The following is a 27,832-nucleotide window of genomic DNA, read 5'->3' on the forward strand; positions in this document are numbered from 1 at the left end:
TATAGGTACAGGTACCAGATCATTATAATACCCTCCTATAGGTACAGGTACCAGATCACTATAATACCCTCCTATAGGTACAGGTACCAGATCACTATAATACCCTCCTATAGGTACAGGTACCAGATCACTATAATACCCTCCTATAGGTACAGGTACCAGATCACTATAATACCCTCCTATAGGTACAGGTACCAGATCACTATAATACCCTCCTATAGGTACAGGTACCAGATCACTATAATACCCTCCTATAGGTACAGGTACCAGATCACTATAATACCCTCCTATAGGTACAGGTACCAGATCACTATAATACCCTCCTATAGGTACAGGTACCAGATCACTATAATACCCTCCTATAGGTACCTATATTAATTTACTACCCTTTTAGGTACCTATATTGCTATAGATTAGAGCTTTCAAAACTTTTAGTGTTGGTGACACTCCGCCATACTGCTAACTGCACCGATCACGTCGCCCCTCCTATGACGTGATGCCAGTATCCAGTATCAGCATTACAAATGTGGCTGCTACCCCCCTGTGCCATTTATGCAAAATGCACCTTTGCCTGTGTAGACCAAAATCCTTGCATCGGCCCTGTCCTTAAGGGGCTAAAGAGGGGCTGCAGCGTAGGATAATTTACCCCCTATACAAAGGATAAGTATCTGATCGCTGGGGGTCTGACCACTGGGAAGCACAAAGAGGGGGTCGGCAGGTGCCCTCCATTAATCTCCATGGGAGATGGCCCCCGACTATACACAGACCAATATCCCCCCCCATAAAATGGTGACCCCCGACCATACACAGACCAATATCCCCCCCATAAAATGGTGACCCCCCGACCATACACAGACCAATATCACCCCCCATAAAATGGTGACCACAGCTCTACACAGACCAATATCCCCCCCATAAAATGGTGACCCCCAACTACACACAAACCAATATCCCCCCCATAAAATGGTGACCACAGCTCTACACAGACCAATATCCCCCCCCATAAAATGGTGACCACAGCTCTACACAGACCAATATCAACCATGTAATGGAGACCCCAGCTCTACACAGACCAATATTCCCCATGTAATGGAGACCCCAGCTCTACACTGACCAATATCCCCCATGTAATGGAGACCCCAGCTCTACACTGACCAATATCCCCCATGTAATGGAGACCCCAGCTCTACACAGACCAATATCCCCCATGTAATGGTGACCCCAGCTCTACACAGACCAATATCCCCCATGTAATGGAGACCCCAGCTCTACACAGACCAATATCCCCCCCATAAAATGGTGACCCTCAACTATACACAAACCAATATCCCCCCCATAAAATGGAGACCACAGCTCTACACAGACCAATATCAACCATGTAATGGAGACCTCAGCTCTACACAGACCAATATCCCCCATGTAATGGAGACCCCAGCTCTACACAGACCAATATCCCCCATGTAATGGAGACCCCAGCTCTACACAGACCAATATCCCCCATGTAATGGAGACCCCAGCTCTACACAGACCAATATCCCCCATGTAATGGTGACCCCAGCTCTACACAGACCAATATCCCCCATGTAATGGAGACCCCAGCTCTACACAGACCAATATTTCCCCATGTCAGTGTTTCCCAACCAGGGTGCCTCCAGCTGTTGCAAAACTACAACTCCCAGCATGCCCGGACAGCTTTCGGCTGGGAGATGTAGTTTTGCAACAGCTGGAGGCACCCTGGTTGGGAAACACTGCTGTAAATTCATGCCAGTAGGTCAGGGGTGCGTGCAATGAGGACCTGTGCGTCCATCACACAGCGGTCCCATCGCTGACAGAGAGGAGATAAGCGTGGCGGCGGTGGCGGGGCATTGCAAACCTCCAGTCACGCCTATCCGACTATTGCTGGTGATTTTTGGGCTGATAAAGTGCAGAAAAATGCAGCCAAAGGAATGGTCGTATTGCCTTTGTGATGACCAGTAATATCATGGTAGTCTGGGGGTACAAGGTTGGTGACAGTTGCACTTTGGGGGAGATTTATCAAAACCTGTCCAGAGGAAAAATGGCTGTGTTGCCCATAGCAACCAATCAGATCGCTGCTTTCATTTTTTGAAAAGGCCTATAAAAACTGAAAGAAGTGACCTGATTGGTTGCTATGGGCAACTCAGCAACTTTTCCTCTCCCCCCCCGTGGAAAACCCCTCCCCCTTTTCCCTAAGACCCGCCCACTTTCAAACTGTCCCCTCAGCTGTACACAAAGTTGGTAAGGATGCAAATTTTCACTCAAGACAAACCTTGGGCAAATATATGTGACTTTTCTATACCATTCTATGGTCCCCTGAGTATTAATGAGATGAAACATTAACATAAGGTAAAAACATATAAATGTTTATTATAAATATCCCAAGATATTAAATGTTGTCAGAGGTCAGAGCATGGCGATGCCTTTCTTCTCTGCGGAGGGGCTGGAAGGGGCTGGATCAAATATGGCGGCTGCCGCTGATCTTCTACACCGAGGTCTCCTCATCGGATGAGTCTTTCGGGGTCTCAGATGTTATAGATGTTATTGGGGAACTGCAGAGAAACCAAAGAAATGAATTAATTAATAAATATTTCGTCTTTGAGCAATTGTAGAAGAGAAGAGGAGATGATTCTGTAAAGTTCTTACCTCTAGTGAGTCCCCAATAGATGGTGTTGATGTTATTGATGTTATTAGATGTTATTAGATGTTATTAGATGTTGTAGTAGATGTTGTAGATGTTACTGATGTTATGGATCTCGCCTCCTATCTCCTCCACTTCCATAACCAGTTGGGGTAGCTGACGTCCTCCATGATGCATGACCCGTCCGGGTCGTACGAGAAACGCCTCCTCTTCGGCTCCACATCAGACATGTCGACGTCATCAGGGAACTGCCTCCCTTCAGTCTCCATGTCCTCCGGTGCAGATGGTATAGCCGGGTAAGATGTAGGAGCCGCAGCCGGCATTGATGGAATAGCCGGCTGAGAGGTTGGAGCTACCGGTGCCGGCTGTGATGGTAAAGCCGGCGCTATTCTTCCTCCCATAGTAGGGGTACCTGAGGTGACTTGACTGTGCTTTCGCTTTTTCCCAATCGGCAAACCCATAGTGATGAACACTCCCAAAGCCCAAGCCAGCAAAGACTGACACTGTCTGTAGGGCCGCAGCCCTTTCTATAGGCCCCGACAGGTTCTATGAGATCACATGTGTGACATCACCAGCAGTGGCCAAGCCACACACCGATAAGGAGATCATCAGTAACCTGTATCTGCTCTGGGCTTAGATTATACATCTGGACATTATGGGTAGTGTTGAGCGGCATAGGCCATATTCGAATTCGCGAATATTCGGACGAATATTCGTCATATATTCGCGTATATTCGCATATTCGTTATATTTTCGCATATGCGAATATTAGTGTATGCGAAAATTAACATGCGAACATTAGCATACACAAAATTAGCATACGCGAAAAATCGCATATACGAAAATTAGCATATGCTAATTTTCGCATATGCGAATTATTGCACCCCAGTCTCACACAGTAGTATTACAGCCTTCTTTACACCACACAAGCTGGAAGCAGAGAGGGATGATCACTGTGATGTGTACTGTGAAGAAAAAAAAAAAAAAACGAATATTCGTAATTACGAATATATAGCGCTATATTCGCGAAATTCGCGAATGCGCGAATATGCGATATTCGCGAATAATATTCGAATTGCGAATATTCGCGAGCAACACTAATTATGGGATGGGTTTTTTTCTATTTTTTTTTTTAAAGGGGTACTCCGGTGCTTGCACATCTTATCCCCTATCCAAAGGATAGGGGATAAGATGCCTGATCGCGGGAGTCCCGCAGTTGGGGACGGCCGTGATCATGCACGCGGCACCCCGTTTGTAATCAGTCCCCGAAGCGTGTTCGCTCCGGGTTTGATTACGGTCGACCGCAGGGCCGGCGGCGTGTGACATCACGCCTCCGCCCCCGTGTGACATCACGCTCCGCCCCTCAATGCAAGCCGTAGGCTTGCATTGAGGGGCGGAGCGTGACGTCACACGGGGGCGGAGGCGTGATGTCACACGCCGCCGGCCCGTAGGCTTGCATTGAGGGGCGGAGCGTGACGTCACACGGGGGCGGAGGCCCTGCGGTCGACCGTAATCAGACCCAGAGCGAACACGCTCCGGGGACTGATTACAAACGGGGTGCCGCGTGCATGATCACGGCCGTCCCCAGCGGCGGGACCCCTGCGATCAGGCATCTTATCCCCTATCCTTTGGATAGGGGATAAGATGTGTCAGCACCGGAGTACCCCTTTAAGCCCTCAAGGGTGAAACTGAAAAAAAACCCATATAATTTTGTAACTTTTGGGGGCTTCTGATTCTACGTAGGGAACTTTTCAGTGAAAATCACACTTTATCTTTATTCTGCAGGTCCATACAATTAAAACCAACTTATATAGGTTTTGCTTTATTTTACTACTTTAAAATTTTTTTTTACTTTCTGTTAAAATAGAAGTTAGTTTGTTTAAAATTGTCCTCTTCTGACCCCTATAACTTTTTACATTTTCCGTATACGGGGAAGTATGAGGGTCTTTTTTTGCTCTGTGATCTGCAGTATTTATTGGTACCATTTTTGTTTTGATGGGACAATTTCGATTGTATTTTATATATTTTTTTCCATGGTATACGATGTGACGTATTCACCAGTGACCCTGCAGTTTAATGTAACATTATATTTTTATAGTTCAGACATTTACGCATGCAGCGACACCACATGTGTTTATTTTTGTTTACATACTTTTTTTTTTTGCAACAGCTGGAGGCACCCTGGTTGGGAAACACTGCATTATCTAATCACTGTAGAAATGTGCATTTTCCTTCCTCTTTCTATGATCCATAACATTTTTATTTTTTCCATCTATGGAAATGTATAAGGAACGTATTGTTGTATTTTTGTAGGTGCCCTTCATTTTAACATACAATGGTTCATGCACCCAGAAAAAAAAAAAAAACTTATATATGGGGTAAAATAAAATAAAAAAATAAAAAAGCAATGGCGTGCAGAGTTCATTGAAAAATGACATGATTACAGCAAAACCAAATTGATAGGGATACTTGCTGTATGTTTTATTAGTTGAAAAATAAAAATGAAAACTTTTTTGTTTTTTGTTTATTTTTTTCTTAATTTTCTATACAATAACAAAGAGAGTGTACATTTATGAGTAACACAATTACAAAAATTGACAAATTTACACTGATTAATGCTGAGCCAAAGTGGAACATTGAACAGTGTATGCAAGTGCAAGCGTGCATGGTATAGCCCCACTATAGGGACTAAAAAAGGTAAAAAGTGTAAAAAAAAAAAAAAAAAATTTTTTTTTTTTATAATTGTGAATAAGCTCCTCCTCCAATAAAAGTTTCAATCACCCCCCCCCATTTCCCATAAAAAAAATAAAATAAAATAATGTAATCAAAAATAAATGTGGTATTGCCGCTATTAAAATATGAGGTTACTTAAACTGCACGATCAATGGCGTACACGTAGAAAAAAGATACCAAAGTCCAAAATTGCTGGAAATTTTTTTTTTTAAATCAACTGGTGCCAGAAACTCTTTAAAAATCTTAATCCTTCCAGTACTTATCAGCTGCTGTATACTCCAGAGGAAGTTCTTTTATTTTTGAATTTCCTTTCTGTCTGACTACAGTGCTCTCTGCTGACACCTCTGTCCATTTTAGGAACTACCCATAGAAGTATAGGTTTGCTATGGGGATTTGCTACTACTCCGGACAGTTCCTAAAATGGACATTGGTGTCAGCAGAGAGCACTGTGGTCAGGCAGAAAGGAAATTAAAAAAAGAAAAGAACTTCATGTGGAGCATACCGCAGCTGATAAGTACTGGAAGGATTAAGATTTTTAAATAGAAGTAATTTACAAATCTTTTTAACTTTCTGGCACCAGTTAATTTAAATAAAAATTATTTCCAGTGGAGTACCCCTTTAAGACCATAATTCTACGGAAACCTGGTGATTGGCTCTAAGGCCCCCCAAATGTCTCCCAAAAATAGTAAAAAGTGGAGGATTACAGAAAAATAAAGAGTCCCAAAAAGTTAAAAAGAGCTGCCCTTACCTGGTGTCCAAAGAAGCAGCTAATCGTGGCACAAGTAAAGAGTAGTACAGAACATGTAGTACCACCCTGTACTGTAGGGGGCGCTACAAGACAGCCAGTCAGTCCATGTACTTCAGTAATACAGAGGTTTACCAGTAAAATGCCAATTGTGATTGGTCAGATCTTCCAGCCTTTACATGTTTCACAGATCTGGACTGTCTGTAGCACTGCATTTTAAGGGTAGGGTCACACGTAACGGATCCACATCGTATTTTACGCTGTGGAAACGCCGATGATGGACCCAACAGTGTGCCTCCAGTTGGTCCTGCCTACTTGTAGCAGCAATCTGCTGATACGAGCAGACACACAGCGATCTGTGAGTCGCCGCGCATGCGCAGTGTAATCGCATACATTACGGCCTCTACCCCTGCTCCCTGAGCTAGGCCGAGAGCAGCCATGATGTGGCGACTTGCAGATTGCTGTGTGTCTGCTCGTATTGGCAGATTGAAGCTACAAACAGGCAGGCACAGCTGGAGGCACACTATAGGGTCCGTCATCAATTCCCTGTGACCCTACCCTAAGTCTGATTTCAAGTTACAATGGTCCAGAAAAGACCATTATATGTTGAAAATAGTATAATCTGAGGCCATTGTTAGTTGAGGAACCACTGTATAAAGTAGAATCCAATTATAGGTTCCCCTTAAAATATAAGCTGTCACTAGAGCTGTCTGGCAGAAGCTTACCCCTCCTCTATCCATTAAGAAAAAAATAGCACATTTGTGTGCTCTGAATGGGGTCAGATAGGGCTGTGAAAGGATCTTAATGAGTTCCAACATTAGTAATAATGTTAAGGATCGTTGAAAGGGTCTTAAAGAGGGCCGAGTCTGTCTTGTTTTTCGAGCGCCCACCATAATTTGTTTGGAGGTTTCTTTGGCTCGGAATATATGGACAACTTTGCAGTAGAGCAACCAATTGGCCATTTCAATGCTAACTGTGCCAAAGGTGATCGGAGGGGAAGGAGGGAAAGAATGAGTGTGCCAGGAAAATAGGTGATTGCATAAGGTAGAATTCTACGGGAAGGATAATAGCTGTAATCTCATTTTTCTAGTAGACTGCCTCTCCGTGCGACACAGTCTCGTTTTAACTCCATCCCACTCAGGTCACAAGAGCCATGAGATGCTTGAACAAGCAATATTGAGGCTTTAGGATAAATACAAGCAAAATAATGTAGAAATGTGAAAAACAAAGTTATGTGCTGGGAGGTTTGTGAGAAGAACATAGAATAGATCTAATCTGTCTGAAGTTTAAGCAGAAAAGGAATCAGAAAAGTCTTTCAATCCTGAACAAGAAGGTTGAAAAATGTATTTTATCATTTTGCTGGGAAATTGGGTCCTAAACTGATGATCTCTGAGATAATTTCAAAGGCACCGATGTAGTTGCCGCCATATATGAGCTCTAACTTTAGACAGTCCTTACGAATGTGGATATTTGCACACAAAGGTATCAGAAGATGCAACAGCTTTTTCCAAGTGATCCAAAAAATATCCCTTTTTGGGAGAAGCAACAGGTTTTGCCCCAGGAAAGAGAAGAAGCAATGGCTTTTTAAAAGCTGTAAAAAAAATGATTGCCATTTTGGGGGGTAGCAACAGGATTGGTATCCTAGAAAGTGCACAAAAATTACACAATACGCTCTATGCACAGCCTTTTAACAATTAGAGTATAACAAAAACAAAGCAAAAATAAAGCCTGTCACACTTGTTCACTTTTCACTGTCCCTCACAGAGATCTTCATCTAACACCTGCTTTCTCTAAGTTGGCTCCTAAAGCAATGTGCACAGGCTCTGACATACACAATTACACTAAGATAACACATCCTAGATCTAAATGAACGAACAAATCGTATGAAATACTTTAGTCTTTACAAAGTTGAATTTGCTGACAACAAAATCACACAAAAATTATCAATGGAAATCCAATTTATCAACCCATGGATGTCTGGATATGGAGTCACCCTCAAAATCAAAGTGGAAAACCCCACTACAGGCTGATCACACTTTATGGAATGTCCTTAAAACAAGTCACAATGAGGCTCAGTAGTGTGTGTGGCCTCCACGTGCCCGTATGTCCTACCCTACAACGCCTGGGCATGCTCCTCATGAGGTGGCGGATGGTCTCCTGAGGGATGTCCTCCCAGACCTGGACTAAAGCATCCGCCAACTCCTGGACAGTCTGTGGTGGATGGAGCGAGACATGACATCCAAGATGTGCTCAATCGGATTCAGGTCTGGGGAACGGGCGGGCCAGTCCATAGCAGGCTTCTTCTGGCAAGCACATGGAGGGCTGTGCGGCCCCCCCAAAGGAATGCCACCCAACACCATTACTATCCGACCGCCAAACCGGTCATGCTGGAGGATGCTGCAGGCAGCAGAACATTCTCGACAGCGTCTCCAGACTCTGTCACATCTGTCACATGTGCTCAGTGTGAACTTGCTTTAATCTGTGAAGAGCACAGGGCACCAGTGGCAAATTTGCCAATCTTGGTGTTCTCTGGCAAATGCCAAACATCCTGCATGGTGTTGGGCTGTAAGTACAACCCCCACCTGTTGACATCGGGTCCTCATACCACCCTCATGGAGTCTGTTTCTGACCGATTGAGTGGACACATGCACATTTGTGGCCTGCTGGAGGTCATTTTGCAGGGCTCTGGCAGTGCTCCTCCTGCTCCTCCTTGCACAAAGGCAGAGGTAGTGGTCCTGCTGCTGGGTTGTTGCCCTCCTACGGCCTCTGAAAACGGAGGCGTGTCCTCCGAAAAATCGTAAGTGTCAACGCAAGCTCCACTCTGATCCCCTTCGTGAGAGGAAGGTCGTTCAGCTGAAGATAGCCCTGGCATGGGCTGAAAATTCCTACTACGCTGAGTGTGTCTAGCAACAGGTGCACCTGGGTGAATTATTTTGATTTCTCTGCATTTTCTCTTTGTAAGAAATGTTTTTGGAACTGTGTATTTATGCAAGGAATTTCTACTAAAGCAACTAAGGGAAATTAACAAAAGTTGTGTGGCGTTCAATTAATTTTTCACATGGATATTTAAGTGAGTCTGTGAGCCCTCACTGTGAAATGCACTACACCCACCCAGGTGTAAATAGGTGACTACTTCTATTTTTACATTGGATCCTATGACCTCCTCCACGTCTCCTGATGTACTGGCCTGTCTCCTGGTAGCGCCTCCATGCTCTGGACCCTACACTGACAGACACATCAAACCTTCTTGCCCCAGCTCGCATTGATGTGCCATCCTGGATGAGCTGCACTACCTGAGCCACTTGTGTGGGTTGTAGAGTTCATCTCATGCTACCACTAGAGTGAAAGCACCGCCAGCATTAAAAAGTGACCAAAACATCAGCCAGGAAGCATAGGAACTGAGAAGTGGACTGTGGTCACCCCGTGAAGAACCACTCCTTTATTGGGAGTGTCTTGCTAATTGCCTATAATTTCCACCTGTTGTCTGTTCCATTTGCACAACAGCATGTGAAATTGATTGTCAATCAGTGTTCTTCCTGAGTGGACTGTGGGATTTCACAGAAGTGTCATTGACTTGGAGTTACATTGTGTTGTTCATTAGTGTTGCTCACGAATATTCGCAATGCAAATTTTATTCGCGAATATCGCATATTCGCGAATTCGCGAATATTCGTGAATGTAGCACTATATATTCGTAATTACGAATATTCGTTTTTTTTTTTGGTTTTTTTTCACAGTACACATCACAGTGATCACCCCTCTCTGCTTCCAGCTTGTGTGGTGTAAAGAAGGCTCTAATACTACTGTGTGTGTGAAGTTTCGCATATGCGAAAATTTGCATATAATAATTTTCGTATATGCGAATTTTCGCTCATGCTAAATTTGTATATGCTAATTTTCGCATATGTTAATTTTCGCATTCGCGAATTTTCCGCTTATGTGAAAATAAAACGAGAATATTGCGAGAATGCGAATATTGGCGAATATATGACGAATATTCGTTCATATATTCGCGAATATTCGCGAATTCGAATATGGCCTATGCCGCTCAACACTATTGTTCATGTTTTCCCTTTATGTTTTTTGAGCAATGTATCATTTTAGCAGATTCTGCATAACCAAACCACCCGAAGGTTCTAAAGTCAAGATCAGTAGCCTACAAAGGCTGTTGGTAGCTACCCCCAAGGGGGCAGATCCAGGGACGTCAATGGGAGCAAATGCAAATTGCATATGTAGCCAGAAGTAGCTTTGTTCCTGTAGATGAAGCTACTTCTGGACTCGGGAGACTTTCAGTGTACAGAAGGAGCAGAGCAGTGATTAGTGTTGAGCGGCATAGGCCATATTCGAATTCGCGATATTTCGCGAATATATGGATGAATATTCGTCATATATTCGCTAAATTCGCATATTCGTAATATTCGCGATTTATTTGCGCATATGTGAAAAATTCACATATGCATAAATTCGCATATGCGCATATTTGCATATTAAAAAATTCACATATGCGAAAAGTCGCATATGCGAACAGTTGCATATGCACATTTTTTTATATGCGAAAATCAGCATATGCTAATTTTTGCATATGCGAAAATTCGCATATGCAGATTTTCGCATATATACGAAAATGCGCCCGGCGGTCTCACACAGTAGTATTAGAGCCTTCTTTACACCACACAAGCTGGAAGCAGAGAGGGGTGATCACTGTGATGTGTACTGTGGAGAAAAAAAAAACGAATTAGCGAATATGCGATATTCGCGAATAAAATTGGCATTGCGAATATTCGCGAGCAACACTAGCAGTGACATCGGAGGTGCCCAAGGCTGTCAATCACACCGGAGTTGGCATAAATACAGCCAAGAGCACAGTGACTATCTGAGGAGAGAGAATGCCCCAGGGACTGCTTAGATCTGTTTAGCATACAGTGCCTTTAACCCCTTAAGGACCGGGGTTTTTTCCGTTTTTGCATTTTCGTTTTTTGCTCCTTGCCCTTAAAAAATCATAACTCTTTAAATTTTGCACCTAAAAATCAATATAATGGCTTATTTTTTGCACCACCAATTCTACTTTGTAATGACGTCAGTCATTTTGCCCAAAAATCTACGGTGAAACAGAAAAAAAAATCATTGTGCGACAAAATTGAAAAAAAAAACGCAGTTTTGTAACTTTAAGGGCTTCCGTTTCTACCTAGTAAATTTTTCGGTAAAAATGACACCTTTTCTTTATTCTGTAGGTCCATACGATTAAAATGATCCCCTACTTATATAGGTTTGATTTTGTCGGACTTCTGGAAAAAATCATAACTACATGCAGGAAAATGAATACGTTTAAAATTGTCATCTTCTGACCCCTATAACTTTTTTATTTTTCCGTGTATGGGGCGGTATGAGGGCTAATTTTTTGCGCCGTGATCTGAAGTTTTTAACGGTATCATTTTTGCATTGATAGGTCTTATTGATCGCTTTTTATTCATTTTTAAATGATATAAAAAGTGACCAAAAATGCACTATTTTGGACTTTGGAATTATTTTGTGCGCACGCCATTGACCGAGCGGTTTAATTAATCATATATTTTTATAATTCGGACATTTCTGCATGCGGTGATACCATATATGCTTATGTTTATTTTTATTTACACTGTGTTTTTTTTTTTATTGGAAAAGGGGGGTGATTCAAACTTTTAATAGGGGAGGAGTTAAATGATCTTTATTCACTTTTTTTTCCCACTTTTTCTTTGCAGTGTTATAGGTCCCATAGGGACCTATAACACTGCACACACTGATCATTGTTATCCCATAGGGACCTATAACACTGCACACACTGATCATTGTTATCCCATAGGGACCTATAACACTGCACACACTGATCATTGTTATCCCATATGGACCAATAACACTGCACACACTGATCATTGTTATCCCATAGGGACCTATAACACTGCACACACTGATCATTGTTATCCCATAGGGACCTATAACACTGCACACACTGATCTTCTATGTTGATCACTGGTTTCTCATAAGAAACCAGTGATCAACGATTCTGCCGCATGACTGCTCATGCCTGGATCTCAGGCACTGAGCAGTCATTCGGCGATCGGACAGCGAGGAGGCAGGTAGGGGCCCTCCCGCTGTCCTGTCAGCGGTTCGGGATGCCACGATTAGCCGCGGCTATCCCGAACAGCCCGACTGAGCTAGCCGGCAACTTTCACTTTTAGCAGCGCGGCTCAGCTCTCAGCGCGTGGCTAAAGGGTTAATAGGGTCCCGGCTTCACTATGACGCCGGGCCCGCTGTGATATGACGCGGGGTTACTGTGTAACCCCGCGTTATATCAGGAGAGCAGGACCAAGGACGTACCGGTACGTCCTTGGTCCTAAAGGGGTACTTTGCTGGAAAACTATTATTTTTTTTGTTTTTTTTTAAATCAACTGGTGCCAGAAAGTTAAACAGATTTGTAAATTACTTCTATTTAAAAATCTTTATCCTTCCAGTACTTATCAGCTGCTATATGCTCCAGAGGAAGTTTTGTAGTTCTTTCCAGTCTGGCCACAGTCTAGCCACCTCTGTCTGTGTCCGGAATTGTGCAGAACAGGAGAGGTTTGCTATGGGGATATGCTTCTACTCAGTTCCTGACATGGCAGCAGAGAGCACTTTCGTCAGACTGGAAAGAACTACACAACTTCCTCTGGAGCATACAGCAGCTGATAAGTACTGTAAGGATTAAGATTTTTAAATAGAAGTCATTTACAAATCTGTATAACTTTCTGTTGATTTGAAGAAGAAAAAATGTTTTGCACTGGAGTACCCCTTTAAAGTAATTTTCTTTACTATAGTTTATGGCTCTGAAGACAACAGGACATGGAAAGTAATGATGAGCCGCATTGCCCATATTCGAATTCGCCATTTTTCGTGAATATATAGATGAATATTCGTAATTTTGAATATATAGCGAATATATTCACGAATTTGCGATATTCGTGATAAAAATTCAAAATGCGAATATTCACGCCCAACACTAATGGTAAGCAAGCTGATTTATGCTGTATAACCTGTTGTTAGGTGTTACATAGGGTAAAATCTGAGGACAGGTTCCCTTTAAAAGCAAAAAAGCTTAAAGGGGTACTCCGCTGTTCAGTCCGTGTCAGGAACTGTGCAGAGCAGCATAGGTTTGCTATGGGGGATTTTCTCCTGCTCTGGACACTTCCTGACACGGACATCAGGTGTCAGCAGAGAGCACTGTGGACAAGACAAAAAAGAAATTCAAAAAGAAAGGAATTTCCTCTGTAGCATACAGCTGCTAAAAAGTACTGGAAGGGTAAAGATTTTTTAATAGAAGTCATTTACAAATCTGTTTAACTTTCTGGCACCAGTTGATTTAAAACATAAATAAAATGTTTTCCACTGGAGTACCCCTTTAATACACATTTAGTGATATTAAAGGGGTATTCCAGCCTATCCAAAGGATAGAGGATATAATGTCTGATTGTGGGGGTCCCGTCGCTGGGGATCTCCCTGCTGCACCCGGCATTTGTTTAGAGCGTCCGGTGCAGCGCCGGAGGCTCATGACGTCACGGTCACTCCACGCTTGTGATGTCACAGCCACACCCCCTCAGTGCAAGTCTATGAGAGGGGGCGTGACTGTCGTCACGCCCCCTCCCATAGACTTGCATTGAGGGGGCGTGGCTGTGACATCACAAGAAGGGCGTGACCGTGATGTCACGAGCCTCCGCATTGCCAGTCATCCGGCACGGAGCGAAGTTCGCTCCATGCACCGGATGTCTGGGGTGCCGCAACCAAGATTGGGGGTGTCCCCATTAGCTTGACCCCTGCGATCAGACATCTTATCCCCTATCCCTTGGATAGGGGAACAGATGTCCAGGGGTGGAGAACCCCTTTAAGCCACATAGACTAGACATGTGAGTATGACAGGGCACTTTATATACATATTCCAAGTATCTGCCGCTTTTCTTCACGCTGCAAAACATCCCCCTAATAACAATGATTTCGTTCCGGACTAATAATGGATTGTAAGTGCGATGCGATGCATTTGAAGGGGTTATCCAGGAAAAAACTTTTTATATATATATATATATATATATCAACTGGCTCCAGAAAGTTAAACAGATTTGTAAATTACTTCTATTAAAAAAATCTTAATACTTTCAGTACTTGAGCTGCTGAAGTCGAGTTGTTCTTTTCTGTCTAAGTGCTCTCTGACGACACCTGTCTAGAGTAGAAGCAAATCCCCATAGCAAACCTCAAATCCCTGAGCAGTTCCCGAGACAGGCAGAGGTGTCAGCAGAGAGCACTGTTGCCAGACAGAAAAGAACAACTCAACTTCAGCAGCTGATAATTATTGGAAGGATTAAGATTTTTTAATAGAAGTAATTTACAAATCTGTTTAACTTTCTGGAGCCAGTTGATGTATAAAAATATTTTTTTTGTCCTGGAATACCCCTTTAAGGCAAATACTGGCCATTATTTAATATATTCTATGGTTTAATGCATTGAGGAAAGCTTCTGGTTGTAAAGCAGCATTGTGCATCTTGAGAGCGTCGTCCCCATGGTTCATCTTGGATCCTAATCTCATTAGCGTTCCGGCACTGAAGACCCCGGCAGAACTTCTTCCGGCGCATTAATTGAAGTACGAGAGGCTGTAAGGGGCTCCATAATGGCCGTTTTGCAGGCAGCATTAATGGCTATCGCACTCTTGCGTCTCGATAAACCTTCCGAACATGGATACATTACAAAGTCTGATGAGCACTTACGGTTTCTAGACAAATTGAATTCCGATTGAAAAGGTGGTTAATGTATGTAAATGAAATGCCGCCTGATTGAGAGAAAACATCCTCATTGACACCAAAGCGCTATGAAAAGAGATACATCAACACGCCGTGTAATTAACTCCGAATTATGGAACTGACGCATGATTGCCCTGTTTTATACTGTCAATTGTGTCTTACGCTCTTGTCTAAAAACAGAGCAGAGTCAATAAGGTATCACTTCACCGGGAAGGTTTAACCCTTGGCAGCAATCAAACGTCTACGTAGGTTATGGATCCTGTCTCCGTAGATAGAAGATATAGATGGGTGTGGAAGATGATGTGTCCCTCCTCCAAACCACTTATATATAGGAGCAGTATTATAGTAGTTATATTCTTGTATATAGGAGAAGTATTATAGTAGATATATTCTTGTATATAGGAGGCAGTATTATAGTAGATATATTCTTGTATATAGGAGCAGTATTATAGTAGTTATATTCTTGTATATAGGAGCAGTATTATAGTAGTTATATTCTTGTATATAGCAGTATTATAGTAGATATATTCTTGTATATAGGAGCAGTATTATAGTAGTTATATTCTTGTATATAGGAGCGGTATTATAGTAGTTATATTCTTGTATATAGGAGTAGTATTATAGTAGTTATATTCTTGTATATAGGAGCAGTATAATAGTAGTTATATTCTTGTATATAGGAACAGTATTATAGTAGTTATATTCTTGTATATAGGAGCAGTATTATAGTAGTTATATTCTTGTATATAGGAGCAGTATTATAGTAGTTATATTCTTGTATATAGGAAGCAGTATTATAGTAGTTATATTCTTGTATATAGGAGCAGTATTATAGTAGTTATATTCTTGTATATAGGAGCAGTATTATAGTAGTTATATTCTTGTATATAGCAGTATTATAGTAGATATATTCTTGTATATAGGAGCAGTATTATAGTAGTTATATTCTTGTATATAGGAGCGGTATTATAGTAGTTATATTCTTGTATATAGGAGTAGTATTATAGTAGTTATATTCTTGTATATAGGAGCAGTATAATAGTAGTTATATTCTTGTATATAGGAACAGTATTATAGTAGTTATATTCTTGTATATAGGAGCAGTATTATAGTAGTTATATTCTTGTATATAGGAGCAGTATTATAGTAGTTATATTCTTGTATATAGGAAGCAGTATTATAGTAGTTATATTCTTGTATATAGGAGCAGTATTATAGTAGTTATATTCTTGTATATAGGAGCAGTATTATAGTAGTTATATTCTTGTATATAGGGGCAGTATTATAGTAGTTATATTCTTGTATATAGGAGCTGTATTATAGTAGTTATATTCTTGTATATAGGAGTAGTATTATAGTAGTTATATTCTTGTACATAGGAGCAGTATTATAGTAGTTATATTCTTGTATATAGGGCCAGTATTATAGTATTTATATTCTTGTACATAGGAGCAGTATTACAGTAGTTTTATTCTTGTATATAGGAAGCAGTATTATAGTAGTTATATTCTTGTATATAGGTGCAGTATTATAGCAGTTATATTCTTGTATATAGGAACAGTATTATAGTAGTTATATTCTTGTATATAGGAACAGTATTATAGTAGTTATATTCTTGTATATAGGAGCAGTATTATAGTAGTTATATTCTTGTATATAGGGGCAGTATTATAGTAGTTATATTGCTGTATATAGGAGCAGTATTATAGTAGTTATATTCTTGTATATAGGGGCAGTATTATAGTAGTTATATTGCTGTATATAGGGGCAGTATTATAGTAGTTATATTGCTGTATATAGGAGCAGTATTATAGTAGTTATATTCTTGTACACAGGAGCAGTATTATAGTAGTTATATTCTTGTATATAGGAGCAGTATTATAGTAGTTATATTCTTGTATACAGGAGCAGTATTATAATAGTTATATTCTTGTATACAGGAGCAGTATTATAGTGGATATATTCCTGTGTACAGGAGCAGTATTATAGTAGTTATATTCTTGTATACAGGAGCAGTATTATAGTGGATATATTCCTGTATATAGGAGCAGTATTATAGTAGTTATAGTCTTGTATATAGGCGGCAGTATTATAGTAGTTATAGTCTTGTATATAGGAGGCAGTATTATAGTAGTTATATTCTTGTACACAGGAGCAGTATTATAGTAGTTATATTCTTGTATATAGGAGCAGTATTATAGTAGTTATATTCTTGTATATAGGGGGAGTATTATAATAGTTATATTCTTGTATACAGGAGCAGTATTATAGTGGATATATTCCTGTGTACAGGAGCAGTATTATAGTAGTTATATTCTTGTATACAGGAGCAGTATTATAGTGGATATATTCCTGTGTACAGGAGCAGTATTATAGTAGTTATATTCTTGTATACAGGAGCAGTATTATAGTGGATATATTCCTGTATATAGGAGCAGTATTATAGTTGTTATTTTCTTGTACATAGTAGGATTATAGTGCTTATTTTTTCATATATAGGGGACAATATTATAGTTTTTATTTACTTGTCCACATGAGGTAGTATTTTAGTAGTTATAATCCTGTGTGTAGGTATGATAGAGGAAGTGAGTATAATAATAATAATAATGATAATAATAAAATGATATCTATGTTCTGCCACAAGATAAGACATTGAAACCTAATAAATAAATATATAGATGACATTTTTCTGAAGTCAGAGACATTTTCTGTGATATTTGTTGTCATAACATTTGTGATTTTACTTCACTTGTTTACGGGTGATTAGTAAAGTTTTATCTCTTATGGTTGTTTTCTTTAGAAAAATAAAAGTACCGTCATAAGGTTCCAGCAAAATGAAGTAAAGGATGGAGCAATGCCTAATACATCAGATTGTTGAGGTACTTTGTACTAAACACTCCTCAATTACTCTCTAACTATCTGACAGTACTACACAGTGGGGGTGGTCGAAGTCACTCACATAAATAATACCGCCATTACCCACACACTACGGACCCCTGTTATGTGACTGTAACAAAAGGAAGAAAAATGTATTTGTGTTTCTATGTCCACACAGCACATCAGAAAGTCTACATAGATAGGTCAGGTTAGTTGGGTGGACTTGGTAGGAATAGTAGGAATTGTAGGAATTTGAATTATTATTTTTTTTTTCTTTAAAATTTTGACTAAAATATTAAAGAGAAAGAAATATGAATAAGTAATTCTCCACAGTTGTATGTAATCTTTATTCTGCGGATGAATATGATTAAAACAATACCCTTGGTTACACAATTTTCCAGTATGGTTCTACTTTTTTGACAAAATGAGTGTGCTCAAAATTGTCCCCATCTGACCCCTATAACTTTTTTTTTTTTTTTTTCCATCTACGAGGCTATTTGAGAGTTAATATTTTGGGACTTTTTGATTTAAAAAAAAAATGTGATTGCTGATATTGATGAGTCCCACTCATGAGCTCGAGTCCTATACGGTGTTACTGTTTTTAGGATGTGGGCCGATCCCCGATGATCGGTGACCATGCTGTGTAAAAGGGCCACGGTGCTTGCGTGATGAATAATGGAGCTGCATTGATTAAAAGACCACCACTACCTCCTCATTGTGCTGACTGGTGGGATTCCTGAGGATACGTTTAAAGGGGTACTCCACTCTCCAGCTTTCGGAACGTTTAGTTCCGAATGCTGGGTGCGGGTTTCGGGGGTCACCATGCCCCCTTTGTGATTTCACTCCCCGCCCCTCGTGACATCTTGTCCTGCCCCCTCAATGCAAGTCTATTGGAGGGGGTGGGACGGACATCACAATGGGGGCATGGCAAACCCCCAAAGCCCGCACCCAGCGTTTGGAACTATATGTTCCAAAAGCTGGGGAGTGGAGTACCCCTTTAAGGTTGAATCCCGTTACCTCCTCTGACAGCCTCCGTGTTTCTGGGGTGTTCCTTGTGAGGTACGTTGGCTCGGGTGCAGGGTAGCATGGAGTCCTTCAGCGTCCGTCCCACGTGCTGGCTGGGGTATCAGCGGTCCGGCCGACAAGCTGGGCTTCGCCTCTCTCTCTGCATCAGCTGCTCCCGCATTGAAGTCTCCTCTCGCGGTCTCAGCGTCGCTCTCCTTGGTGTCATGAGGATCCACTGTGAAAAGCTGAGTGAGCTTCATCGGGCTCTTCTTCCCCTTCCTAGTCCTCGTCATCTGCAGCATTGGTAGCCGGGGTCTCCGTCACTCCGGTCTCAGCAGAAAACCTCCTCCAGCAGGACTTTGGGGTAAGCAGGTTACAGGTTACTGGTGGCGTACGGAGCTCGCAGCCTAAACAGACTCCGACGTGCGTCTGCCGGTCACACCCCCACCCACCCTGGACAACCCCTTTAATGTTCAGATTGGAATACCCCTTTATACCTAAATCTACCTTCTGCATTTTCATTTATAAGATGAGACAATCAATACATGTGACCCCTGGGAGTCTGCCACGCTTTATAACTTTCTGATACAATTTTGGTGTCACCAAAGCGATGAGTTGGACATTCTTAGGGACTTGAACATAAAGGGGTGAAGATATGGAAGAGGCAGACCCCTCATTTCCTATAAAGGTTATGCATCGTGGACGATCCCTTACTGCACAGAGTACTATCTGTGTATAATGAATAATGCTACTGTACGGTTTTATTATGGCCTTCTGTTGTACAAAAAGCCTCTCATGCATCTCTAAACCTCACCTTTTAGTAACAGCGAAAAGACTCTGATAACCACATCCTTGTCTGTACAGCAAAGCTAAGTCTATTGTGTGCTGGGATTATTCTATTAGTAGTCACATAAGAGTAAAAACATTTCACAATCTTTGTTTTCATTCTGATGATACATTGGATCATTTATTTTTACCAGTTGCAAACATTGTCGGAGAGGAAAAGCAACAATGATGCTCTTGTCCTCTATATCCCATACTCAGACCTCATATCTCGTCCTTATATCCCAAGCTCATATCTTGATTCATATCCCGTTCTCATAACCCCGACCTCATATCTTGTCCTCATATCCCAACCTCATATCCTTTCCTCATATCCCGACCCCATATCCCGTCCTCATATCTCATCCTCATATCCTGTCCTCATATCACATCCTCATATCCTGTCCCCATATCCCGTCCTCATATCCTGTCCCCATATCCTGTCCTCATATCCTGTCCTCATATCCCGTCCTCATATCTCAACCTCATATCCTCGTCCTCATATCCTGTCCTCATATCCTGTCCTCATATCCCGTCCTCATATCTCAACCTCATATCCTCGTCCTCATATCCTGTCCTCATATCCTGTCCTCATATCTCGTCCTCATATCCCAAACTCATATCCCAAACTCATATCCTGTCCTCATATCTCGTCCTCATATCCCATCCTCATATCTTGTCCTCATATCTCGTCCTCATATCCCGTCCTCATATCTCGTCCTCATATCCCGACCTCATATCCCGTCCTCATATCCTGTCCTCATATCTCGTCCTCATATCCCAACCTCAAATCCTGACCCCATATTTCAACCTCATATCCTGTCTACATACATATATACAAAACACATATATATACATATATATAAATTGTAATATATATATATATATATATATATATATATATATTATGTATATGTTATATTATATATTATGTGTGTGTATATATATATATATATATATATATATATATTATTACAAAGCAGCGTTGACATTATTCAGCGTCCATATCTTTGACCGTGCCTGACTATTCATTTGCTATTTACGTTCAGCATTAGTCTTACACCTGGGAGCTGTAGTTCTGTCGTCCTAGCAGACCACCATGTTGAAGACCCCTGATCTGTAGCAGTTTGTACTTTTGTTGGGTTCTTTTTTTCTTTTATTACATCTATAATTACATTTCTGGGTTTATAAACACTGCACATTCGCGGGCCGCAGTTTGGTGTATATGCTGATTAGGAGTAAAGCCGGTAATGAGAAAATATATCTGAGCCGCTAGATTCATTTCATTGTACGCAGCGCAAGAAAAGAATTACACAGTTTTTCTTAAATAAATTTGTCAGCGCGGATGTAGTGCGATGAAATATGAGAGCCGCCGATAATTTGTCAAATGTAAACACTTTACAGCAGCCATATTTTATGCAGTGCTTAAAGGGACTTGATTGTGAATGATGTCTCATGTAGCGGTACTAGGCAGCGGCTAATACTATCACTCTATGGCTTAAAACGCGAAGTAATATACTGTATAGTTATGGCTGATGACTTACCCTATAATAGAAGAGGAGGGATGATGTGATGAGATGGTGAAGGGATATTCTGGATAGTAAGTATTGATGACAGTTCTGTATGGATCATGGGGACCTCCCATCGTAGATATTGGTTCTGCAGCAGCATAGTCGTGAGGTTTGGGGTACAGGGATGGGGGGTTTCTCTACTATGGAAAGGTGCCGGTCTTAGTGGTTTCCCCATCATTGACACTTATCACTTATATGGAAGATGCATGTTTTATACTAGAATAGCCCTTTAACCATACGGAGGATGATAGGGGTGGGGGCTTCCCCCTGAAGCTATTTGAATGGCGAATTGCGCCAGGACTGCTATATCAAGTTGTAAAACAAGGGGTACTCCGGAGCAAAACATCTTATCCCCTATCAAAAGGATAGGGGATAGGATGTTAGATTGTGGGGATCCCGCCGCTGGGGACCCCTGCAATCGCCGATGCGGCAGCCTGGTCATCAGTGCATGGAGCAAACTTCGCTCCATGCCAGATGACTGGCGACTACAGCTGCCGCGCCCCCTCCATTCAGGTCTGTGTGAGGAGGCATGATGGCTACGTACTTGCCATCACGCCCCCTCCATTGACATGAATGGAGGGGTCCCCAGTGGTGGGATCCCCGCGATCTAACATCTTATCCCCTATTCTTTTGATAGGGGACAAGATGTTTTTCACCAGTGTACCCCTTCAAAGGAGTAGTCCAGTATTGGAAAACGTATCCCCTAAGTTTCAGATCGCGGTGGGGAAGGGCGGATTGGGGGATGTTGGTCAGACCACTGGGACCCCCCGCAATCTCCAGTATGGCTCTCCGGCCAGATAGCGCGTGTCGACCACCGCATGAAGCAGTGGCCGACACGACACCTCAATACAGCTCTACGGCAGAGCTGGAGATTGCAGAAGAGTTGTATTGAGGGGGCGTGTCAGCTTCGTGCACTGGTCGACGCGCCCCCTTCCCGCGAACTACCGGGGGGGGGGGGTCCCAGCAGTCAGACCCCCTCTGATCCAAATCAGTTTTCCGATGAGATCAGCAGGTTGAGGTTTTTTATTTGTTTCTAAGGGCACACAATAAAATTATGTTTTAATTCACACTATAATTGATGGGAAAATGAGGGTTCTAGTTAGGTCCCTTTGTTGAATGGTAATGAAGTAATTTTAAGGGTCAGGTCTGAGATCCAATTAATTTAGAGAATCTAGTTTGGTGTCTGATTCATTTAAGGTGTCTGGTGCCTGATTCATTTAAATGGGCACTGTCACCAAACTTTTTTTTTTTTGATATGTTGTAGTACTTATGTACTACAAAATGTCTCTAATATAAATCTATAAAAAAAAATTTCATTAAAATAGTTTATTTTATTGTTGAAAATCGTCCACTAGGGGTCTCCCTCCTAGTGGCCGGCTGGAGGCTGGCGTGACGTCACGCTTGAATTCGGACCAATGCCGGCCGGGCAATCGGTCCTAATTCATTCAGCCTGCGCTCGCTCCCTGCCTGTCAATCAGACAGGGGGGAGTGAGCGCTGAGGGCGCATTGGCTCCCTGCCTTCACACACCGGCCCCGCCTCCCGGCATATATGCGCCGCTGCTCTGCACTTGGGTATGGCTGGGGGGGGGGGGGGGGGGGGGGGAGCGGGGTTCGGGGTAGCGCTGCGGCAACTATTGATTTCAACAGGGGGTTCGGGGTAGCGCCACGGCCCATTTAAAACTATTCATTTCAACAGAGGGGGGAGAGAGCGGGGCTCGGGGTAGCGCTGCGGCGCTAACAAAGTTATGGTTTTCAACACAGGGGGCCTCCAGTTGTTTCACCACTACAACTCCCAGCATGCCCTGACAGACAGTAGATGTCAGGGCAAGCTGGGAGTTGTAGTGGTGAAACAGCTGGAGGCACCCTGTATAGTGAACTAAGGGCAGAAGTGTCGGCCCCAGCAGGCCTCAGTGACTTTGCGCCTGTTGGGAAGTCTGCCTGGTGGGGAGCACACTATCAGGCAGACAAAAAGCCATTTTTAATATAGTAAAAAAGAAATTTAAAGGCAGGGAGGGGGTTAGGGATAGATGGGCAATAGGCAGGGACAGACAAAAAAAAAAGGATGGTGGGAGCTACCCTTTAAGGTGTCTGGTCTGGGGTCTGATTCATTTATGGTGTTTGGTCTGGGGTCTGATTTATTTAAGGTGTCTGGTTCATTTAAGGTGTCTGGTCTGGGGTCTGATTAATTTAAGGTGTCTGGTCTAGGGTCTGATTCTTTTAAGGTGTCTAGTCTGGGGTCTGATTCATTTAAGATGTCTGGTCTGGGGTCTGATTAATTTAAGGTGTCTGGTCTAGGGTCTGATTAATTTAAGGTGTCTGGTCTAGGGTCTGATTCTTTTAAGGTGTCTAGTCTGGGGTCTGATTAATTTAAGGTGTCTGGTCTGGGGTATGATTAATTTAAGGTGTCTGGTCTGGGGTCTGATTAATTTAAGGTGTCTGGTCTAGGGTCTGATTAATTTAAGGTGTCTGGTCTAGGGTCTGATTCATTTAAGTCTAGGGTCTGATTCATTTAAGTTTTTAATAAGTTAACAGGACAACATATTTAGAGCTAAAAACAAAAAAAACAAAAAAACTGACACTGATCGGGTCGGTGCACAACGGTAGTGTGAACTAAGCCTTACTGTTGTTGTCCATCTCTAACCTTCACCCAGGTATGTGAACCTTTACTTAAAGGGGTATTCTGGCCAAAGACATCTTATCCTCTACCCAAAAGATAGGGGATAAGATGTCTGATTGCGGGGGGCTCACCTCTGGGACCCTCCCACGATCTTCGTGCAGCACCCGAATTGTATGCGGGGCTACTGCTCCAGTCTCGGAAAGCTCTGAGCTTCCGGTACTGGAGATGTGACGGCATGTCATGCCCCCTCCATTCACATCTATGGGAGGGGGCGTGACTGGACAGGGTCCGGAGGGGACGAGACTGGAGAAACAGCTCGGCGTAGAATGCAGGTGCTGCACAGAGATCGCGGGGGTCCCAGCGGTGAGCCCCCTGTGATCAGACATGTTATCCCCTTTCCTTTGAATAGGGGATGAGATGTCTAAGGGCACAGGACCCCTTTTAAACTAGTGACTTACCCCTGCCATGGTCTAATATACAAACAGTACGCAGTACGGTTCCCCTATTGATGGCTTTAGACGGACAGATTTTTTGGTATTCCTCTCTGTTTGCGCAGAGGATTTCAGAGCCGATTGTCACCAAATGCTTTCCAATATTTTTCTACCTGTGTATGGAAACGTTTTAGTCAGCAATCTAGTTCCAAGCATTTCTTTACAATACGCTGCCACCTCTACGATGACACCTCTCTGTGATTTCTACCAGCTTTTAACTCTCGTAGCTTCATGGCAGCCAAGTCTGGTCGGATTCTTTTCCGTAAGGGGCTACATCTATCCCGTGGCATCAAATCCATGCACTTATCTGAGCTTTCGTGTCAGCCTGCACCCCCTGGGCTTCCTGCCCTCACTTTGTAGTTGACAATCTGTTATACCGTGAATTCCGTGCCGTCTGCACCCTCCCATTAATGAGTTCTCATCTGAAGCCATTAAGGAATGTCCTTGCGAGATTGTCATTATTAGCTGCCAGGATCATATTTTATATAACGTTCTTCTTGCCTAACATCTGTTATTTGATCATTACCAGTGACTCTAACATGCGTGTCACTCATCTAAATACATCGGCTGCTGTAAGGATGAAACTATATCAGAATTACAAGGATAATGACTTGTGCTATAGTGTTGGTGACAAAAATGTGCATTTCGTATTCTATAGACATGTTTAATTTTTAACACTTTGCTGTAAACCGTCAGTGCTGGTTCAAAGGGTTTTCCAATGAACAATACTCGTTACTTTAGGACATAGGTGATGGGTGTCTGATTGGTGGAAGACTGACCAATAGGACCTCCACCAATCCCCTCCACCAAGGCCTGTGACAACTGTATGAGCCTAACAGATCACTGTTCTGTACTCATTTATCATTCAACAAGAAGGTTGGATCCCCTCCAATCTTAAACGGGGAATCTGGAGCGGGGAAGTTTGGGTGAGAGGAGGGACCTCTGCTGTCGCCTGTACCTACTTTTGGGGGAACCCTGCTGCCGTCTGTACCTTCTGTTGGGGGAACCCTGCTGCCGCCTGTACCTACTGTTTGGGGGAACACCGTTGCCGCCTGTACCTACTGTTGCTGGGGGAAACTCCGCTGCCACCTGTACCTACTGTTGTTGGGGGAAATTCTGCTGCCGCCTGTACCTACTGTTGTTACGGGAAATTCTGCTGCTACCTGTACCTACTGTTGTTTTGGGAAATTCTGCTGCTACCTGCACCTACTGTGGTTGGGGGAAACTCCGCTGCTACCTGTACCTACTGTTGTTGGGGGATACTCCGCTGCCATCAGTACCTACTGTTGTTGGGGGAAACTCTGCTGCCTGTACCTACTGTTGTTGGGGGGACTCTGCTGCCGCTTGTACCTACTGTTGTTGGGAGGAACACTGCTGGTGCCTGTACCTACTGTTGTTAGGGGGAACTGTGCTGCCTAGCCAATGTGGGGAACTATCTACTATGTTCCTGCCTAGAGAATATGGGGACAAACTACCAAACTAATAGGGGGGCTACCTACATAGGGAGTTTTTTATACAGGTGGCAGCTATTTGGGGGATTTACCTACAAGGGTCATGACTACCTACCTGGGGGCATGACCTCTTGGGGGGCATACCTGGCTGCCTAACTAGGTTAACTCCCACTGCTCAGCTGGAGATGGTGGCAGGGACACGTGCACAGCCTCATGGCTGACTCTACACTGCACACATCGGTCTAAACCAGATCCTCCTCCTATATTTGAATTCATTTTTTATGTTTTTTTTAATGAAAAGTGTAAAGTTTTTTTTCTTAATTTTAATATTTGAGGCTTTCCGTAGTGTCACAGGGCCAATCAGATGACAAGGAGGACTTGTTGTCTAACTTGCATGGATGCCACAGTTGCTATTGACCCCAGCAGCTAAGAAGTTAAATTACTGGAATCAAAACTATCTCCAATCGCGGCTGCTGCCGATGGGTGTGATACACAACTTATATAATTAGTCAAATGTTGGGAAGGGGTTAACCTTTGAATCCAATTTACAAGTAGTATACTCCAGAGCTCCCTCTATTGCGAGTAGCAATGATTTTGTCATTTCATTCTTTATCTATGCCGGGAATTCGGAAGCTCTGTATCCGAAAAACATCAGGCTGCTAAAAACATATCAAAGCAGTAAAAAGCAAAGTTTGGACCCATTAACCCCTTAAGGACTCAGCCCATTTTATTTTAGCATTTTTGTTTTTTCCTCCTCGCCTTCTAAAAATCATAACTCTTTTATATTTTTATCCACAGACGAGTATGAGGGCTTGTTTTTTGCATGACCAGTTGCCCTTTGTAATGACATCATTCATGTTTACCATGAACTGTATGGCACAACCAAAAAAATACTGTTTGTGTGGGGAAATTGAAAAGAAAAGCAAAATTTTGCACATTTTGGAAGGTTTAATTTTCACGTTGTACAATTTACGGTAAAATGACATGCAGTCTTTATTTTGCGGGTCAATACGATTAAAACGATACCCCTGATTACCTACTTTTCTATTATTGTACCGCTTAAAAAAAATCTTTTTAACCAAATTAGTACGTTTAAAATCCCTCTATTTTGACAACCTATAACTTTTTTTCATTTTTCCGTATAAGCGGCGGTATGAGGGCCCATTTTTTGCGCCGTGATCTGTACTTTTTATTTATACCATATTTGTGTATATAAAACTTTAAATAGATTTTTTTCTAACATTTTTGGGGAATATGATGTGACAAAAAAGAAACACCTATCCTGCTCTTGACAGTTCCTGAGACAAACAGAGGTGTCAGCAGAGAGCACTGTGGTCAGACTGGAAAGAACTACACAACTTCCTCTGTAGCATACATCAGCTGATAAGTACTGGAAGGATAAATAATTTTTAATAGATTATTAAAATTTACAAATCTGTTTAACTTTCTGGCACCAGTTGATTTAAAATTTTTTTTTTTTTTCCAGTGGAGTACCCCTTTAAGGGTCTATTCACACATTAATTAAAAAAATTAAATCATTAAAAATTATTTATTAAAGTAAAAAAATTAAATTAAAGTAAAAAAATTTATAAATAAAGTAAAAAAATTTTACTAAATAAAATTAAAAAGATAAAAAAACATGAAGTTCAAGGGTAGACATTCCCTCTAGGTGCTGATTGTCCCACAAGTAATCCTTTCCGAGAAATCCCGATTTTAGTCTAATAAGACGTATTTAACCCATTTAGGCCTTAGGGAAGCTCCAGTAGGGCCGATCCACGGATTTGCCACAGGGCATGTATTCTGACAAAACGACAGATTTTCATCTGTGATATTTTATTTTAAGGACATTTTATTTAAATTTCTTTTGGATTTTAAATATTTCATTATACATATAGAAAAAGTCAGCGGGTGTTGGTGTTTCCTACTATCTGAGATGCAGATGGCTCCCTGGGATGCAGACGGTTTACTTAGTTATGTACAAGCTCATACGATGAATATATCTCAGAAGGGCATTGGTGTATTATTTTACCTTTGTTTTTCGTTTTTTACCGATCTGATAAACTGTG

The 27,832-nt window shown here is 42.0% G+C and overlaps 2 long non-coding RNA genes across 2 annotated transcripts in view; one reads left to right on the plus strand and one right to left on the minus strand.

The window, feature by feature from the left end:
* Positions 1 to 2,248: 2,248 nt before the first annotated feature.
* Positions 2,249 to 27,832, plus strand: part of LOC130275284 (uncharacterized) — a 176,354-nt gene continuing 150,770 nt past the window's right edge. The window contains exons 1-2 of the long non-coding RNA XR_008844719.1: positions 2,249 to 2,364; positions 17,733 to 17,811. This is a non-coding gene — a long non-coding RNA (uncharacterized LOC130275284). The remainder of the gene's footprint in view (positions 2,365 to 17,732; positions 17,812 to 27,832) is intronic.
* Positions 2,361 to 3,287, minus strand: LOC130275283 (uncharacterized). Its single transcript, XR_008844718.1, has 2 exons — positions 2,662 to 3,287; positions 2,361 to 2,567 (listed from the first exon to the last, which is right to left on the minus strand). It is a non-coding gene; the product is annotated as an uncharacterized LOC130275283 (long non-coding RNA).

This window comes from Hyla sarda, chromosome 6 (genome assembly GCF_029499605.1).
Source record: "Hyla sarda isolate aHylSar1 chromosome 6, aHylSar1.hap1, whole genome shotgun sequence".
In the NCBI taxonomy this organism is placed as follows: Eukaryota; Metazoa; Chordata; class Amphibia; order Anura; family Hylidae; genus Hyla; species Hyla sarda.